This window comes from Panthera leo, chromosome B2 (genome assembly GCF_018350215.1).
Source record: "Panthera leo isolate Ple1 chromosome B2, P.leo_Ple1_pat1.1, whole genome shotgun sequence".
Classification (NCBI taxonomy): domain Eukaryota; kingdom Metazoa; phylum Chordata; class Mammalia; order Carnivora; family Felidae; genus Panthera; species Panthera leo.
Genome location: NC_056683.1, coordinates 147,766,630 through 147,786,246, shown reverse-complemented (window position 1 = coordinate 147,786,246; position 19,617 = coordinate 147,766,630). Strand labels below are relative to the sequence as shown.

The following is a 19,617-nucleotide window of genomic DNA, read 5'->3' as shown; positions in this document are numbered from 1 at the left end:
GTGTGGAATTCGAATCGAACGTATTTGTACGTGACGTAATTACGTGTTTCTGTGTTAATAGTTCCGGCAGCTTCCAAAATAAACATTTAAAACGATATCCACAAGGCTTGATTGCCGTGGCTCCCTAGAGTTGGTAATTGCGTATTTTATCATTGCTGTGAGGAGTCTATCCATTTTCAGAGTTTCTTTTTGTCCCAAGACCAGAAGTTTACTCTCAGAAACGTTCTTGTCTCATTGGTCATCGTGCCTTTTTGGGATAGTACTCTTTGCGTCTCATGATTAAACCTATCCAATTATTTTAAGGCAGATTAAGGAAAGACCTCGTTTTAAAACCTCAGCAATTAAAACAATGTGGTAGTGACATGTGACTAGATAAACCAGTGCAACAGAATAGAAAACTCTTAAAACAGACCCAGACACATAAAGGAATTTAGACTATTTTAAAGTGTCATCTTTCTACAAGGAGTAAAAATAGACTATTGAATAAAATGGTTTGGGGACAACTAGGAAGTCATGTAGAAAAAACCAAAATTGTCCATTCTGGAAAGAAGCATTAACCGCTTGTCTCGCAGCGTAGGGCTGACTCCTTTGATACACAATGAACTCCAGGAAATGGTTAAGTGAAAGAAGTGAAAGAAAGTAAAAGAACCTAATAAAAAATAGTCAAAGGACACGAACAGATAGTTCCTAGGGAGAGAAATAAACGGCCATGTGAAAAATGAAATGATGTGGGGCGCCTGGGTGGCTTGGTCGGTTAAGCGTCCGACTTCGGCTCAGGTCATGATCTCACGGTCCGTGAGTTCGAGCCCCGCGTCGGGGTCTGTGCTGACCGCTCAGAGCCTGCAGCCTGTTTCAGATTCTGTGTGTCCCTCTCTCTCTGCCCCTCCCCTGTTCATGCTCTGTCTCTCTCTGTCTCAAAAATAAATAAACGTTAAAAAAAAAAAAATGAAACGATGTTCAACCTCATAATGATAAACTACATGCAATTTAAAATAACACCATGGTACCATTTTCACCTGTCAGATTTGCAAAGATTAATAAACTTTATAATACCCGTTGGCAAGTCTAGTATTCCCCTACATTCCTGGTGGGAGTATTGGTTGGAACAGCCTTCGCAGCGGGCAATTTGGCCGTATCGATCGGTATTAAAAATGCATGTACCCACCGAACCAATAATTCTCCTGGGAACTTATCATTCAGGTACATTCACACATGGGCACAATGACTTAGCGAGGTATGAAAACATTGCAGCATCATTTTGAAAGAGAGTATTGGAAACCACATAACGATCTATCCGCAGGGGCTTGGCTAAATGAAATTTGCCGCAGAGACACAAATATACTAAGGATCTTCCGGGTACGTTGCTATAGGAAAGAAGGAAAACGTGTAAGCGCGCACGTACACATTCCCGTGTTAGGCCGGGCAGTGAAAGTGGACCCTTGTCTGTTTGTAAATTGCCTGTGGAAACTGGGTAGAAACTCAGGGAAGCGTTGACCCCGCCCCTGCTCGGCGTGGATGGCAGTGGGGACCAGGACTAACATCATTTACTCTCAACTCAAAAATTAAACTTCCAAGTAAGAATTCACTGAAATGCCAGTTAACCGCCAGTCGCCCTGCTCTGTGGTTGATCCTGTCTTCCCTTGTTGCTGTGTTTTCTATCATCTTCCTACTGAGATCACAGTTTGCTTTTTCAGCCCCTGAACTCTGTTCACTTGACTTCTGTCTTCCTCTAGCCTCCCACGTATTTCTACGCGAGAGCCCCAAATGTCAGACCGTGAATATTAAAAAAAACAAAACAAAACAAAACCACGGGCATCAGGACCCCTGGTCCGGTCAGGTCAGCTCTGTGTGTCCGTCATGCACCGACCTGAAAACGGAAAAAGAAAAAACCCCACTTCTATTTTAACGTACTTTCCGACTCTGATACAGTCTATGGCTCACAGTTAAGATACGAAGTTTTGTGGAGGCCCCTGGAGAGCTTCCCAGCCAGCTTCATCTGGTCGAAATCGCTGCGTGTTGGCAAGAACCCCAGTGTCTTCCCTGTGGAGACGTGGGTTTCACATTCTAAGTCTCTTGCAGTGAATGGAAGTGGAGCCTCGCGTCGTCTTCTCACTTAGCACCATTCCGCAGAGGCCACGGCGGTTTCTTATGATCCTGTCTAGCGTCGCAGTGATGTGGCTTTTCATCCAGGGCAGGGACAGCATGAACTTGAGCCGGGCTCGTGTGGGAGCCGCTCCGGGCAGACCAGATGAAAGGCAGTCCTTGACCTCCGAAACCCTTCCTCGGGCTGGGCCTTTCGTGGTGGGACTGAATGCTTCAGACCCTCCCGTTTCGTCCCTTCCCTGATTTTATTCCGAGTTTCAAGTTAATACTCACCGTTTTAAGTCTCTAAGTGGGTTTCTTCCTTCCTCCCTGGCTTGGATTCCAGCCCTGCCTGTTTTCCTGTGTTTTGCTTTCTACTGCTGACATTTTCTTTGTCTTATCACTTAATATTATTTCCTCCCAGTCCAGCCATTGGTTTTGTTTTAGCTGCTACTTCCTTCCTAGTTACTGGATTCTGTGAAAACCCTTTCCTAACCTTAAATGTCGGCCTTCTCCCCTCCCAAACTTTTCTGGCCCGTATATTCATGCTCCCGGGGTCTCTCCGTGCCCCACACCCTAAGCCTTGCAGATGTACAGCTTGTCAGCTTTGCACCGCTTTAGGCCTCTTTCTGGAAGGCGCTGTTTTTTCCAGAGCAGCCTGGGGTGTTCAGGGAAAACCCTGATGACCGCGGCTGTCCCCTCACCAGCGTGGGGACAGGGATGGGTGGGGAAAGGATTGAGCCGTGTGGATGCCTTCAGGGACTTGTTCAGATCACTGGGAAAGTCCTTATGTTACAGTTAGCCCCTATTAATGTGCGTGCTCTGGTTGAATTAAGTTTCTCATGCGATTCTGCTATAGCTGTAGAGTTTTGTCACCTTCTGTGTTTCGTAACTGTTCTGTTCTTTTTATCAAATGGGCCATCGTTTGGAAATCTGTCATTTTTTCTTCCTCCGTGATTTTGTTAATTGTCTTTGTGTTGCGTTGGAACCTTGCAGAACGCATCCTCGCCAAATCTTTGCGATTTGGAATTAGTATGACAACTTGTTATCTGGGTGCAGTCTGGCGGGAAGTACCTCATGTCGCTAATACAGTGAGCCACTGAGTGCGGGCTTTCGGGATGAGCTCGACCTTTTACAAATGCCTTTCGTTGTCAGGTGGAAGCAAACCTCGCAGAGGAGGTGCGTCTGTAGAAAGAGACACCGACGGTCTACTCTTGTTCGTTTTTTTGTTTTCTTTACCGACACAGTGTCGGCCCTTGTTGATGTGTCTCAGTCCCTTGGTGCTGGCAGCTTCTCGGTAAGAAACAGATGTTTTAGAGGTGGGTGTGCGTCTCTGGGGGCGCCTGGGGGGCTCAGTCGGCGAAGCGTCCGTCCGACTCTTGGTTTCATTGATCTCGCCCTTCGTGAGTTCAAGCCCCGCGTCGGGTTCGTGCTGGCAGCGTGGAGCCTGCTGGGGATCCTCTCTCTTGCTCTTTCTCTGCCTGTCCCTGACTCATGCTGCCTCTGTCTCTCTCGAAATGAATAAATAAACTTAAAAAATTAAAAAAAAAAAGTGGGTATGCATCTCTATTTGTTAGGCGGTTACCGAGGACCTGGGGTAGGACAAGCCCTCAGTGGACTGTCATACGACGCCCTGGGGATGAAATGACATAACGTCAAGTATTAACAGTAGTGCCTTGGACAGAGTAAATGCCGGAGCACGTGGGCCATCGCCACCGCCTGGGACTCTGAGTGAGCCCCGGGAGACAGCCTTTCTCGGGAGGGTGGCATGGCCGCCCCCCACGAGGACCTTTGCAGGTGGCAGGGAGATGGAGCAGAGGGCACCCAAAGCATCCGGTTGGCTGCGGAAGGCGTTTCTTTATAGTGACAGGAAGCACAGCTTCTGGAAACACTGATACCAGGAAGTGGCTGGAGTCTGAGACCCGTTCCCCTTTCTTGGCAAAGAATTAAAGGGCAATGTGTTGAAAATAAAAGGGAAGAATTTCTGGAAAGAGAAAGAACTCGGAAAAAAAAAAAAAGTGATTGTCATTAGAATTCTTCCATTTAGGGGAATCTAGTTTTTGAGCTGCTGTTATAGTCGTTTTTCCCCATTTATGGATCTCCTGCACCCCCAGCAGATGTGACCTCTGTTCTCTTGGGTGTCTGGATTGTTCACATTCCCTTGGCCTGACTGCAGAGGAATGCTTCCAGGGGGCCTCCCTGCTGCTTGAGGTTGGGGTGGGGGGCGGGGGCGGGGGGAGCTCTGCAGCCCGGGAAAGGCTCAGGTGAGGTGTGTGCCTTGCGAAGATGTGTCTCACATCTCTGGGCCGTTATCCACACTCACACTCAGTTTGTATGGTTTAGCTTTTTTCTTTGCGACTGGTTATTTACTTCAGGGTTTTGTAGATTGGTGGTCTGTATTCTTTTTTTTTTTTTTTTAATGTTTATTTGAGAGACAGAGACCTTGCGCACATGAGCAGGGGAGGGGCGGGGAGGGGGGGAAGGACAGAGGATTCAAAGCAGGCTCTGCGCTGACGGCAGAGAGCCCACGCAGGGCTTGAACTCATGAACCGCGAGATCATGACCTGAGCCAAAGTCACACGCTTAAGGGACAGAGCCACCCAGGCGCCCCTGTTGGTCTGTATTCTTAGCTAACTACATGAGTGCTCTTATTCCTATCTGTGTATTCCATTTTTCTTCTGGAATTTAATTCCAAAATTAAATTCCGGAAAGGTAAGAAGGTACCCGTTAGCCATGGTCTCCTTGAGGGTGAATTTTGAGTCTATGTTTTATTTTATTATCTTTTGAAAGATTTTGTTTTGAAATCATCTCCACACCCAGCGTGGGGCTCGAACTCACAACCCTGGGATCAAGAGTCCCACGCTCTACCGACTGAGCCAGCCGGGAGCCCTGTGAGTCTACATTTTAGACACCTTTAAAAAACATTCTACAGGGGCACCTGGGTGGCTCAGTCCGTTAAACGTCTGACTCTTGGTTTCAGCTCAGGTCAGGATCTCACGGTTCGGGTTCATGAGTTTGTGAGTTCGAGCCCTACATCGGGCTCCACTGACAGCGTAGAGTCTGCTTGGGGTTCTCTCCCTCCCTCTCTCCCTGCACCTCCCCAACTCACGCACACATGTTCCTTCTCTCTGAATAAATAAATAAACTTAAATCTGGTTTGCATTTATCTGAAACCTATTATTACAGTATTTTAATTTAAAACTTCACAAGTAATTTGAGGAATTACACTTTTATCTGTCATGATATTTTGGAATCCTTTAATACTATGGAGTGGGCAAATACATTTGAAAAAAAAAAAGTTAATGTAATTGGCTTCTGCTTTTCAGCAGGTAACAGTTCGTAAGCATTAAAAGAAATTCCAGACGGGCATTCAACTATGCCGCCTGGTGAGTGTGCCCCTCCTTCCTTCTGTTCTTCGCACGGAGCACCTGGGCGGTGATGCCCCTGTCCTGATACCAAAACTGATGGCCAGTTCATCTCTCTGTCCCTGACATCGGGAGCTTGAGGTTTGCTGTCTGTGTATCTCAGATGACTACCGAGTGTAGACTGAATGAGGGGTCCCCAAGAAGCAGTGTGGGACACTAGAAGCCTGGATTTTGGAGTACAGTTTGGGCTCGGATGTCAACTCTGCTTAATTCCCCAGATTGCCAGTTGCCTGCTCGGTAAAATGGGTGCTCAGTACATGTTAGTTTCCCCCAATACTCTTCCTCCGGAGGAGAAATAACACATCTCTTGTAAGGCCTCCTACCTCGGAGTTTTCTTAAATTGAAGACATTTTACTTCTGTAAAATTTTTGTTTTGATTCCAAGTACGAGAAGCCCAGGTTAGGTTTTTAGTATGAAAACCAGAAGCGAGCACAGAGCGGTTTTCAGAAATGCTTAACACATTGCTTCTGGTTTTCAGAGGAAACCGACTCTGTGACAGGGTCCGCAGGGAACGTCCTTGCGGCCCCGCGTCCTGCTCGCAGGCCTGTGCCAGGCTGGCCCGCTTTCCAGAGAAGACCTCGCTCCTGTTTTAGGGTTTGACCTGCTGCTTAGCTCGCTGGGCGATGTTGCCTTCCTTTCCCGACTTGCTGAGGAGTGTCCTGGGAGTGTCCTCGGTGGAAGAATCTGGGGATCTTTGTAGGCGTGCCTGGGGCTTGTTCTGGGTGGAGGTTCGTGCTGGGCTGGTGTCCGTGTCCGTGAACTGCTCACGAGCTCCGACGATGGCGACTCTGGGTTTCCCCGGACGTGAGTGTGGCCGCGTGTCTGTTTCAGAGCCCTAGGCTGCGCTCCTTCTCTTCATCCCTCAGTTTCCCCAAAGAGAGCTTTGGAAGAATTCCAGTTTCTTTGGTGTTCCCCGAAAGCAGACCTTGGGATTAGGGCGGGTGATTTATTTGAGAGGTGATTCCAGTAGGAGGGAGGGGCAGCTACGGGAGGGTCCCAGACCGGAGTTGCGGCCACCAGAAGGTGACTTAATTGCATTGAGATGTGGGCAGCAAAGGGCTGGATCCTGGCAGGGACTCCTTCCTCCCAGGTCAAGTGTGTGGGGCTGGGGGGCGTTCACCCCTGGCCTCCTCTGGCTGGGGGAGGGCTGTTTTGGGGAGGACCAGCCCTGCACTTCCAGACTCTTCTTGCCGGAGGGCCACGCGAGCTCTCCTAAAGTGGGGAGGCTCAGGGTTTGCACCCGAGGGAGCCGCGGACGCCGCAGGTGACTGTCCCCTCGCCTGTAGCAAGCCCCGCTGCTGGGCAGTCATCAGGAGAGGCCTGGGGGCAGGGGGCCTGGCTTCTGCTGCTAAGACGACACACAGAGGAGACCCTATTTACTGCCTTCATTCCATTCGTAGAGTCTGAGGCAGATGGTTTTTTAAGAAGTGTTAATTCAAGTTCCAAGAGTTTTCTTCAGATCGATAGAATTCCAAACAGTTGTGCTCTGTATGTTCTACATACATACGATGTCTGTTTATTATTTATTTATTTATTTATTTATTTATTTATTTATTTATTTATTTATTTATTTATTTTTGGGGGAGAGAGCGCGCGCACAGAGCTGGGGAGGGTCAGAGAGAGAGGGAGACACAGAATCAGAAGCAGGCTCCAGGCTCCGAGCTGTCAGCACCGACGTGAGGCTCGAACTCACGAACTGTGAGATCATGACCTGAGCCGAAGTCGGACGCTTCACAGACTGAGCCACCCAGGCGCCCCTTATAGACGATGTTTCAAGGTGACAATTCGTTTATCTAGTGGCAAGGCATTTCAGTATCAAAGAAAGGTTAACTAGGGACACCTGGGTGGCTCAGTCAGTTAAGCAGCTGACTCTTGATCTCCGCTCAAGTCATGATCTCACAGTTCCTGAGTTCGAGCCCCACTTTGGGTTCTGGGCTGACAGCTTGGAGTCTGGAGCCTGCTTGGGATATTCTCTCTCGCTCTCGCTCTCGCTCTCTCCCTGCCGCCCCTCTCTAAATTAAATAAACATAAAAATAAGTTTTTTTAAAAAAAGAAAGTTTGATTTATATTCTTGTAAGCTATATGGGAAGGAACATGGACATGACACATTTTGAAAAGGATTTTAGCAAGTTTGAGAACAGAAAAGGTTTTCCAATTAACACTCTGTTAGAGAGAATGTTAAATGAATCAGAACGTTCTATTCAGAGAGCATTCAGATTATCAAGTTTCCACATTTTCGGGTTCCTAGTCCTCAGCCTTTACAAGTGATCGTTCTAAATAATATTTCAAAATTGTAGGGAGTGTAGCTTTACTTAAAAATTTGGCACAGATGGGATTTAGTTTAGTAAAGTATATCATTGCTTTTTTCTGAATCACGTTATATACAGCATTGATTAAATTATTAATCAGTGCTATTATTCACAAGTATGGTGACTGCATAAGCCTCATGATAAAGAGACTACTTTAAAATAAATACTAAATCAGGACGCCTGGGTGGCTCAGTTGGTTAATCGTCCGATTTCGGTTCAGGTCATGATCTCGCGGGTGTCATAAGGGCAGCATTTTCACGAAAAAGGAACTTTGGGGCTTTCTGCGTAGAATTTGTATCCATGGTTCTCTCTTTTAGTGTCTTGTGGTCCTAAGTCACTTTATGAAGAATAAGGTAGAAATCAAGAGACACATACAAATATATATGCAGTCATCTCCAAGAACCGTAGGACGTACGTGCGCTTTCTTTTGGCGGAATGCTTTACTTTTTGTGTGGACGGTGAACCTGCTCGGAGAGAGGATATTGACTGCCGTGTCCTGTTTTGTGGATTACTAGGTTAATGCTCACAGAGGTCGGTGGCGGTGTGCTCAGAGTGGCCAGTTTTCTCAAGGAATCCCTGTGTCTCATGCATTCTTGTGTCTTTCCTTTTTTTTTTTCCTCCAAAGTGTTGATTAGTGATCCTAGTGGAGATTTGGATAATGTGGCCTTACTTATGATTTAGATACGTTAGAACGATTTTAGCAGGGGTCCTGTGCTGAGCGTGTATAACATGTTGTACGTATGACGTACGACAGTGTATCACGAGGTGTTAGAATACACCATTGTCGAGGAACGCCTGCCTGTGGGCTAATGAATGAATCGTGTAATGGCTGCATTACAGAGGGAGAACCACTGGGGCCTCCCTTCATATGTATGATGCCCAGGGATAAACGCAGCAGATGGGGATACTGGGAATGCCCTTCACCTAGAGGAGATGATGGGGATGTTCCAGGGTTATGGGATTTCTTGAAATGGGAATTCATTTTTTTTTTTTAAGTGTATTTATTTTGGGATAGAAGGAGCACAAGCAGGTTAAGGGGCAGAGAGAAGGAGAGACAGAATCGGAAGCAGGCTCCGCGCCATCAACGCAGAGCCCGACGTGGGGCTCGAACTCACAAACCGTGAGATCATGACCTGAGCCGAAATCAAGAGCCGGACGCTTAACCGACTGAGCCACCCAGGCGCCCCTGGTGCGCCCACTTTTGAGAGCGGACGTGGGCAAAGATTACTGTAGAGAAATGAATTTCTCTATGCTCAACGTTCGTGTTGACCCTTTTCAAACTGAATTTGCCTGAGAATGCTGCCGAACAGCAGGTCTGCTGGCTCTCCCTGTCTGTTTCACGCGTGCTCCTCTCCCATTTCCAAAAGAAGAAAAAGACTCTTTCCTACCCAGAACCTCACTGTGGTTCGCTGTCCCAGAGTGCACGTGTGGGGGATGAAGCCGGGGTGCCGTCTCAGAAGGCTCTGTGGGTGAGAATCCAGGCAGAGCAAACCAAGGAGGGCTTCGGCGGGTGAGGCCGAATGTATTTCGTCAGGGTTACGAACTGCAAGGCCCCCGTGTTTCCATCCGTCCGTCCGTCCGTCCATCCATCCACCCATCCACCCATCCATCCATCCATCTTTGAATTATAATTCAGAAGTGAGACCTTGTCACGGGGTTGCAAGTGAGAACGAGTACCTGAATTACAGAATAACCTTTCCAGACAGAAATCAGGTCTGACCTCATTGAAGATTAGCTTTCTGGTGAAGTTCTACAGTAGACCTTAACTGAATGAACTATGCCTCACTTCCAAGGTTTTGACAAAAATACGTATAGAGCGTATTTGCTGTAAAAAAAAAATATACATATATACATATTTGCACGTATTTAAACTTGTGATAAACATGTTTGTATGTCTTCTTGGGAGCCTACCAAATGTTTTGGAAGTTTAGTATGTTGCAAGAGAGGGAGCGCATGCTCAGGGGCCCTGGGCCTGAATTAGCGAGTGGGGTGCTGGGGTGCGAGTAGATTATTGGGCCAGAGGGCATTCCCCCCACCCAAGGATCTGAAGGCCATAAAGGGCCACCTATACACTACGGCCTGCAAGACACCAGTGCATCTGGTGGCTGAACCAACGTGGGCAAGTGGGATGGAGTCTCCAAGGGAGGACGAGTCAGAGGAGGAGGGGAAGTCTGATCAGCCAGTTTGGTCGCTTGGCAGAAAGTGGGCTGTGGGCCGGAAGGTGTTCTGGCACAGGACCGACAAGTGTGGGGGCCTGAGCTGGCATCTTGGTGTCGCGGTTGCTGCCTTCCCCAGGGCCACGGTGACGTGCCACATTCCCCGCCGGGGGGAGCAGAGGAAGTGCACGTGGGAGTTTATGATGGCCCCCTTGACAGATGGCGGACGAAACCCAGTTCACAGGAGGACATGCCCCTGAAATGGAGGAAGGGGTGGCCCCAGGAGGCAGGTGCTGCTGGCCTGCCGTGCAGGCGACTCAGTAAGCTGGACAGTTCCACGGATGAAGTTCCGTGGATAACCACGCTTTCCAGATCTGGAAAGATCACCTGTTTTCTGAATTGTTTTCTATCATCTGTGATCTCATTTGGTTCTTAAGACAGTCCAAAGCGGACAAATCATAAGCTAAGTAAGTCCCGGAACCTAAGAGCTTGGCCCCTGCACTGGTCCCACTGAGGCACGGTCCTGGGACCTTGCCTGTGCCCTAGGAAGATGTGGGCTGAGGGAGTGGACGCTGCCTTTGTGCGCCATCACCCGTCGTGGACTCCCCGATCCGGCCTTCCTGGGGCCAGAGTGTTTCCCGGGTAACTCAAGTGTAATTTTAAAGCCCCTGCTTCTAATGATTTTAGTTATTTTGCATAAGAACCTTTGAAAAATGTGTGGTGCCTTTCTTCTATCTTACCTGTCATTGAGCATCAATTATTGTTCTTTTATAACCTAGAAATGCCCTGTAAAGAACTCTTAAGGCTTATAGTTCTCTTTGCCGCTCTAGCGAGCACTTGATACATAATTAAGACAGTTCTGGGGTTTTGCTTACCTTTTTTCCAACTTTTAGGGTTTTTTCCCCATTTTTTTTTCTTCCTCTGTGGGTCTGTGTGCATCAGTCACCCTGTGCTGGTGTCCACGTGCTGCCCAGGAAAGCGTGTGTCCCCTCTGTCCCCTAGGCAGCGTGGTGCCCCCTTCCTCTCTGGTCAGGTCGAGCAGAGGACCACATTTGTGGGTAAGCTCTGAGACCTGCAGATGGGAACCGCGGGGCCAGCCCCTGGAAGAAGAACAGCCCTTCTGACTGTGTGGGCAGCGCTTACGGGAGTAGGGACCTTGGATGGCTGATCGTTATTTTCTGTGTGTGCGTTCTTCGTATTTTCCGGTTGGCCGCAGGGCAAAGTAACAGCCCGAGTAAAGGCACTGTACTGACTGGGTGACGTATCTTATTCTCTGCCAAACTTATAAATTATTTTCAATCAGTAATTTTTTATAAACAAATGTATAAACTCTTACACAAGCTGTGTGTGATCTAGGTCTGTATCTTAGGTACACCCTTGCACGGTTTATCAAAACTTTGCTGTACGTGTCTGACTTCCAGATATAAGAATGTGATGTCCTTTCAGCCATTGGGAACGAGAAAGCCTAGAGGGCAGGCAGTGGAGGACCCGTAGAGCTTGGTCGCAGTTAAGAGGGATGTACAGGTTAGTACTTGGGAGTTCTCCTGCGTTTTTACTTTGTTTTCATGCTCTTTACTTTTTCTTTGAGCTAAAGTCATTAAGCTGCTTCTCTTCCCATGTTGGAGGGCCGTGAGTAAGCTTGTCTAAATTTGGCAATCCAATTAGTTGATAAAGTGACATGACAGTTTTACTTGTAGTCCTCGTTGGGGGAGGAAAAAATGTTCCTCTGCCCTTCAGGGTTTTTCTAGACGGTCCAAGAATCAAACTGACATGAGGCAGATTAACGGGAGAAAATCAAACAAAAGTTTAAGAACACATAGATCCCCTATATCTGTTGGAGAGACCCAGGAAAACGGAGTTACTTCCCCCAAATGGCCTGAGCTATCACCTTAAATCCCATCTCCAGGTAAAGAGGGAGGATGTTGGGGGTGGGGAGTCAGTTTTGGTGGGGACCAGGTTCCGCTCGGTAAACAAGGGTGTGATTATTATGCAGATTTAAGTCTTGGCCTTCTAGAGATTTAAAGCCTTCCTCCTCTCCCTGGTACTGAGGGAGATGCCCTTACAAATGGAGATTTCCCTTATACATGTAAATGTCTCTTGCAATAGGGTGACCTTTCCTTGGTTTTCAGAGCTTTTCTTGTGTTGCTGTTTCTTAAAAGTTAACCAGTTTAGGATAATTTTTGTGCCTGAGAGGCGTATCTTGGGTAGCGACCTTTACTCCCCTATCACCTTTATTGACCTAGGATGATATAGCTGTACTTATTTGATAAATGATATATGTTTATTGAGTAAATGGTGTATTATGGTTGGCGATTTGAAAATGCTAGAAAACTTTAATACTACCTGTGTAACAATACAGAAACGGGAAGACATACAAGTTTTCAAGGATTAAGAAAACGCTGGTCGATAAAAACCATCGGAATTTTTTGTGATTTGAAAATCTCCCGGCAACTTAAAAACATTTACAAGATCTAAAAATTTCACGTGGAGTCTGCCTTGCTTGTATCCTGATGGCAACGAGGGACACGAGTGCGTTTTGGAGAACTTCGGTTCACCTGACGCCGCAGAGGTCGTGGTTTACGTCTCCCTTCATGTTTCGTCTTCGTTAATAAGCGCAGTTGAGAAGTGTAACAGGTGTTGCTTCCTGTAAAGATAAAATTCATCTCTTGAGTCCACAGTGGTGCACAGTAAGATAATGAGTAAAAAGTCTAGAGCAGCAAATCTGTCCTCTGAAGGTGTCAGGGCGTCCTGTAAAGAAGGTAAGACGTGGGATCGAATGACCCAGAGCTTGAAGGTCAAACAGTTTGGATGTTAGTTCCTCTGTCTCCTGGTAGGGGGAGTTTCTGAATGTTTCTCTTCTTCTCTCCTCTCGCCCTCCCTCCCTTACGTTTTGGCCTGGATAAAGAGGAAATAATGAACGTGAAAGTGCTTGCTAAACGGTAAACTTCGGCGCGAATGTGATGCATGGTTAGGGCATTGTTACAAAATCGGGGGACACAGAATATAAAAGTTAATAATTCTCATTGTTATATAATGTTTGAGTGGCAAGTGTGTGTTCTGGGTACTGGGAGACTCTAGTTCTCTCTAAGCATAGTACTTAATTTGCCATTGTTGTTCGCATATTCTATTTTAGGTTGCTAGGTAGGCAACTAAATACATACCTTATTATACGGTGTGGGTGTTGTGTGGGTGAATTAACCTTGGGATGACGAACTTAACTTTTACCAATTTTGACTAGTATATATTTAAATGATCAAGTTTTAAGATTTCGTAGTACATGCTTTAAAAATTTTTTGTTTTATTTTTGCATTTATCTGCGTAGCGATGTTAACAACATAGAGAATACAGCATTAATGTTCTCTCCCAGACACTGGTGCAGATTAGCTGATCCGAGCACGCGAGTACGGCTTACGTACTTTCTTTCAGAATGCGCCACAACGGTGGCAATAATGAGTTTAAGGAAATTTTCTTTTCTTTTTATTTTTTTGATGTGTTTTTTAATAATCTTTGTTTATTTTTGAGAGAGAGAGACAGAGCATGAGTGGAGGTGGGGCAGGAGAGGGAGACACACACACACTCCAGGCTCTGAGCTGTCAGTACAGAGCCCGACGCCGGGCTGGAGCTCCGGAATGGCAAGATCATGCATGACCTGAGCCGAAGTTGGACGCTCACCGACTGAGCCACCCAGGTCCCCCATAAGGGAAATTATTTTTCTTTTAAAGCTAGATTTTCTGTGATACAAAAATGACTTGAGCTCTTCCTTCTTAAACTTTCTTCCTTCCTTCCTCTTTCCTTCCTCCTTCCTTCTATCTTCCTTCCTTCCTCCCTCCCTCCCTCCTTCCTTTGTTCTTTCCTTCCTTCCTTCTTCCTTCCTTCTAATTTCCTTCCTTCCTCCTTCCTTCCTTCCTCCCTCCCTCCTTTCTCCTTCCTTCCTTCCTTCCTCCCTTCCTCCCTCCTTTCTCCTTCCTTCTTTCCTTCCTTCCTTCTTTCCTTCTTCCTTCCTTCCTTCCTTCCTCCCTTCCTCCTTCCTTCCTCCTCCCCTCTTCCTTCCTTCCTTCCTTGCTCATTCCTTCCTTCCTCCTTCCTTCATTTCTTCTTCCTTCCTTCTTTACTTCCTCCTTCCTTCCTCCCTCCCTCCTTCCTTCTTTCCTTCATTTCCTTCCTCCTTCTTCCTTCTTTCATTTCCTTCTTCCTTCCTTCCTTTCTCCTTCCTTCCTCCTTCTTTCCATCCTTCCTCCTTCCTTCCTTCCTTCCTTCCTTCCTTCCTTCCTCCTTCCTTCTTTCTTTCCTTCCTCCTCCCCTCTTCCTTCCTTCCTTCCTTCCTTGCTCATTCCTTCCTTCCTCCTTCCTTCCTTCCTCCTTCCTTCATTCCTTCTTCCTTCCTTCTTTACTTCCTCCTTCCTTCCTCCCTCCCTCCTTCCTTCTTTCCTTCATTTCCTTCCTCCTTCTTCCTTCTTTCATTTCCTTCTTCCTTCCTTCCTTTCTCCTTCCTTCCTCCTTCTTTCCATCCTTCCTTCTTCCTTCCTTCCTTCCTTCATTCCTTCCTTCCTCCCTCCCTCCCTGCTTCCTTCCTTCCTTCCTTCCTTCCTTTCTCCTTCCTTCTATCCTTCCTCATTGTTAAAATCCTTTTGCATTTAGCTTTTGTTTTCATTTAGTTTTGACTGCTAAGTGATCAGAATTGTAAAGTGGTTATAAAAAACAGGGGAAGGGTGTTGCGCTGCATTATTAGAATTGTTTCCAAACAGAAAAGAGTAAAATAGTTTTGGGGTTTTTTTGGGAGGGAGCGTGGGGGGGGGCAAAAAGTAGGAGGCTTTACACCCAGGCATATCACATAAGACACAGTCTTGAAGTCTGATTGAACTCCATTTTGAGTTGGGCCCTTTCATCCAGCATCAAGAAATTCTGACCCATTTTTGGGAGCGATGTTACTGACAGCATTTACTAACACCGAGCATGGGACCGGAGAAAGGAGGTGCAGACTGGAATAAGAACCTTATGGGAAACTTGGATTATGGAGAATAGTTGCTAACGAGCATTTTTTTACTTCAAGAGGTAGAGACCAGGCACAGTTGTAGAAATTATTTTTTGGCTGTTAGGCGAAACTCAAGCCAGATTTTGCCTTCTGCTTTGCACCCCCTGCTTTGTTGTAAATATCATTCCCCAGGGAATTCAGTGATCGCTCCACAAAGGCTTTAGCCCAAATCTGGGAGGATCTCTCCTGCCTGTGCCAGGAAGGCGCACACTCGCGATAGGAGGGTGCCTGGGTTCTTTATTTCCGCACCCTTGGAGGAAGAAATTGGTAGTGTTGGCGTAGAGCCTTTTTGCATACAAAATCAACGCCTTTGTCTTTCTGATGCTGTTATGCTGCCTGATACATAGGTGCTCCCAAAAGTATTTGATGAACAGTGACTGAATTCTCATGGCAGACACGGGTAGTGTTGTGACGTCTCTGTGGGGATGTTACCGCCATCTGCCATAGAGGGCCAGTTTGGGGGAGGTGAGGACAGGTTGCTGTCCGTCATTCATGGTCAGGTACGATCCGCGCACGTCACAGATGGGTTGATTTGGTCATGAACACACACTGGAAGCCAAGGCAGGCCTGGCGGGGGCGGGGGGGTGTTGGCGGTGGGCAGGACACGTGGGCGATGGCCGTGTTCCTCTTCTTCGCCACCCTCCCCGCGGCCCCCATCCTGGCCTGTCACCTACTGTCTGTGACAAATCAGTTGCGTAATTTCGTCTTGCCCCACTTACCTCCTCTATGAAACGGAATGGAAAGAATATCACCTTGTTCCTAGGATTAAATTAGCTAAATATTCGGTGCGTAGGACCCCGCACTGAATACCCACCAGCTGTTATTTCTGTTACGGAGGACTCCCACATTAATCATCTCAGGTGTGGTCATAGCCGTCTTGCTAAAGGTAGGCCGTTGTTCTACATCAAATCGGTTTTGAGGTGTCAGGTGACCCGGTGACTGTCACTCAGCCCCCGTGGAGGTTGACTCACCCCTGTGCCCTCTCCATAGACCGCCCGGTCTTCCGAGGTGAGGAGGGGCGGGACTGGGGCTGGTCTGGAAGGCGGGAGGTTTGGACAGTAGATAGAATAATGCCTGATCAAAGTAAGCAAAGGGGGCTCACCGCTGTACCTCCAATTCATCCTTCACAAACGAGTTCGTGTGGCGCATAAACAGTCTGTCCTGTCTTCGCAACACCATTGCCTGTGCGGCAGATTCCCCTGTGTGAATAGCGAGTATTTCGTTTGCGGTGGGAAGTAGACGGAACAGACGGCTGCTGTTCCTGGGATTCACTTAGAGCCTGGCCACGGGGCCACGGAACGTCTGGAATGTCAGGTTTCCTGTAAGGGCTGCTGCCGACTGCGGTTTTCCTTGTGAAGCTTTTCCAAAGAGCTGTAAATTGTAACACGATTAGAGTGCTTCTTTTTTTATGATTGATGTTTCATCCTCATAATTCTATGTCGGTAGGAAGACTCTGGATTCCATAAATATAACTTATCAAACCACGTTTCCTTATTTTCACCCTCCGTTTGCTCCTCAGAATAATTGTTATTTTGTCTGGAGGTGTGTGCGTGTGTGTGTGTGCGCGGGCGTGTGTGTGTATATATGTTGTGTATCAAGATTTTCTTTGCAAGGAGCCAATGAACTCACTTGGATGTTTGCTAACATGATGAAATGTGTGTGGGGCGAGCACGTGAGACGTTTTCCAGGATGTGTGCTAACCCAAGGATAAAAAATACGGGATTCTTTTCGTTGTATGCATCATATGACCTGAGGTGAATAAGAGATTTTTTTCTTGAGTGCGTGCATGTAAATGTCTATCCACAGATAGAATTATGCATTTGGAATCTGTAGAAAAACAGAGAACAAATGGGAAGGGACGTCCTAGAGGTCATGGGAAGGGCTCACGTGACATTGAGATGCTTACATAACGATAACGCTTTTACTCTTTGAAACATTGCATCCAGAAAGCTTACTCTAATTGTACAGTAACACTTTTCTGTCAGGAAGACAGAAGCTTTGGTTATCGTGAACTTAGAACATGATATGCCTATCTCTTTATTTTCTGTTTATGATTATTCCTCAGGTGGTTATTCAAGGGATCTTTTTTTCCTTGAATGCCCCAGATTCTGTATCTCACCAAGGATTATGATGTTTCACATTTTTGATTTGAACAGACCTGTTCATTTATTTGGATATAAGTGAAACACTTCTAGGAAGTAACCCCACGTCTCTGAGAAAAATTGACAAAATGCATAGGTAAGAGAATGTTGAGCTTTGTCACACGTCCCCTTTGGGGTGAATTAAAAGAGGTGTAAATGTAGTCTTAAAGCAGCCGCCTCCTGTGTCAGTATATGCTGTAACTTACAAATCTGGCCTGATACTTGCTCGGGCCAGACATTTCCTAAGTTAATTGTCTACAAACATGGACCTAAGCATGTTTGCAAGTTTCCTCACCTGATCACCGATGGAAGGGGCTGAGTGTACATCCAGTAAGAGGCAGCACACCGTTGAACTCCCCCCTCCTTCCCAACAGCAGCGAACACACACACGCACTTGACTTTGTGCTGTGCCGACAAATGCAATCTGTGATGGTGTGTTTATGCCAAGACTAAATTGGTGCCTCCGTTCAGTCTCCTAAAATGATAAAAATAATAACCACTGCTCCTCGCAAAGATTATAACAAGGAAGCTCCCTTTGGGGATATTACCTTCTTCTGATGCCTTTCAGAAATCCATTCTCTATGCGAGGCGTGCGCCCAGGACACTCGCTTCTTCTGGGTTCTCACTCACCTACTCGTGTCTCTACCAGAATGAATCCAAGCCCTTTTCCAAGGAGAAGACTTCCCCTGCCCGGCGGAGGTGGGGTGGTTCCACTCGGTGTGCAGCTTGGCGGTTCTAGCATGTTCCCTGCCCCCTCTCTCTCCACTCTTGATTAAGGCAAGTGGGTCTTCGTTTAAGTGGTGGTGGGGGGGGGTTTGGACCCCACTTTCAGGAGGCACTGTAGAGCGATGATCGCCCCATCCAGGCTTGAGTTAAGACAGGCCAGAGACCCGCGGACCCACCCGGACCGCGGCCTGTGACCCTGTCAATGCGCTCATTCTCCGGACAGCGGGAATAGTGTTCCGTTTGCCCAGAACAAACAGTCTGCTTTCGTTCTGTGGACCCTGAGCGGTGTGAATGAGCAGTTTGCACTTTTGCCATACTGCCGGAAGTTTACGGTCAAATCGGTGGCTTATCTGTAGCGTGTGGGTCACGTTCTGCAGCGTGAGTTTCCTCTTATCCCTATTTCTGCTATCGTATCTTCCTCTCCTCTTTTGCTTTCTTTCTCATTTCTGTTCAATGTATGTTTTCTCCCTGTACTTTATGAACACTCACAGTGCATACCGTCCGGAGCAAGGTCGTTTGTTACTATTTAGTACAATCCGGAAACAGCAGGGTGTTTTGCCCTTGTTTTGCATGAGAAGCCAGCATTTCATGGTCACGCGGGATTGAGGGCCAGCGGTGGGTCTTTCTCCCAAAACACCCGGGCTCCTTCTGCCGAGCGAGCCGTGTTCTTTCTTGGAAGGACCAGCCAGCACCTGCAGCGTGGCAACTCGTGACGTGATAACTCCACCAGCACAGATGAACTTGACCTGGCCGGTGCTGCAGGCACATCCCGCACCCCACGCCAGACAAACACCTCGGAATTGGCCAAGCTGGCCTAAGGTAGAGGTTCTACCAGTGCCCTGGGTCCCGCCCCAGATCTACTGAACCAGGAACTCTGAGAGTGGGGCCCAGCACCTGCTGATGCGATCTTTACTTTGAGAACCACTCAGGACAGTCATTTTTGGAAAGCAATAGTTCCACTGATAGAATTAAAAAGAAAATGCAGAGGGAGAGAGGATCTCAAGCAGGCGCATGCCCATTGTGGAGCATGACAGTGATAGCATGAGCTGAGCCGAAATCAAAAGGAAAAAAATAAATAAAAAAATAAAAAGAAAACGGAGTTTTGAATTCGATTGGTAAGGATTCTGTTTTTATACATAGCTTCAGGGACATACCGGTTGTGTGAGAAGAGGAATTTTTATAAAGAAAAATGATCTAAACCATGCCTTTTCTCCAGTACTCCTCCGAACTCCTGTTCCCTGTTTCCTTTGGAGACATAAATGCTGGGTTTTTAAATGTTTATTTGTTGGTTGCTTTTGTTAATTACCACATTCTTTCTTTCTTCCAAGGAGACTTTTTTGCTTTTTTTCCAGCCTGTAATTTCTGTAATTACGAAGAAGGGGTTAGCCTGTAAGTAGAAAGTTGATAACGTCTCTACCAAAGAGATCCCACCTTTCTCAAGATACCGAGGCAGATCATTTTTGTTGTAGTGCTCCTTCCCGCTCCCAGGAGGGACCCCATCGCTTCAACCTTCACGTCCCTCCTAACCCTCTTCTGCACCGAAGCCACCGGGCTCCTGAGGTCCCCAGGTGTCTGTTCCTGTGGCAGCACAGGGCGTGGAGAGGCCACTTCGGAGCTGTGTGTCCGGGACATTAACTTAATGGAGAGGATCAGCTTGGGTGGCTTTTTGAAATACGGTGATTGCGGCGAGCCCTCCCCTTACGGCTTCTTGTCGACCGGGAAGGTGCAGGGCACAGTTGTCTTTTC

The 19,617-nt window shown here is 47.2% G+C and overlaps 1 protein-coding gene and 1 non-coding gene across 3 annotated transcripts in view; one reads left to right on the top strand and one right to left on the bottom strand.

Annotated features, from left to right (window-relative positions):
* PDE10A (phosphodiesterase 10A) overlaps positions 1-19,617 on the top strand; it is a 339,438-nt gene that overhangs the window by 58,839 nt on the left and 260,982 nt on the right. The window lies entirely within an intron of this gene.
* Positions 4,896-4,968, bottom strand: TRNAK-CUU. The gene has a single exon. It is a non-coding gene; the product is annotated as a tRNA-Lys (tRNA).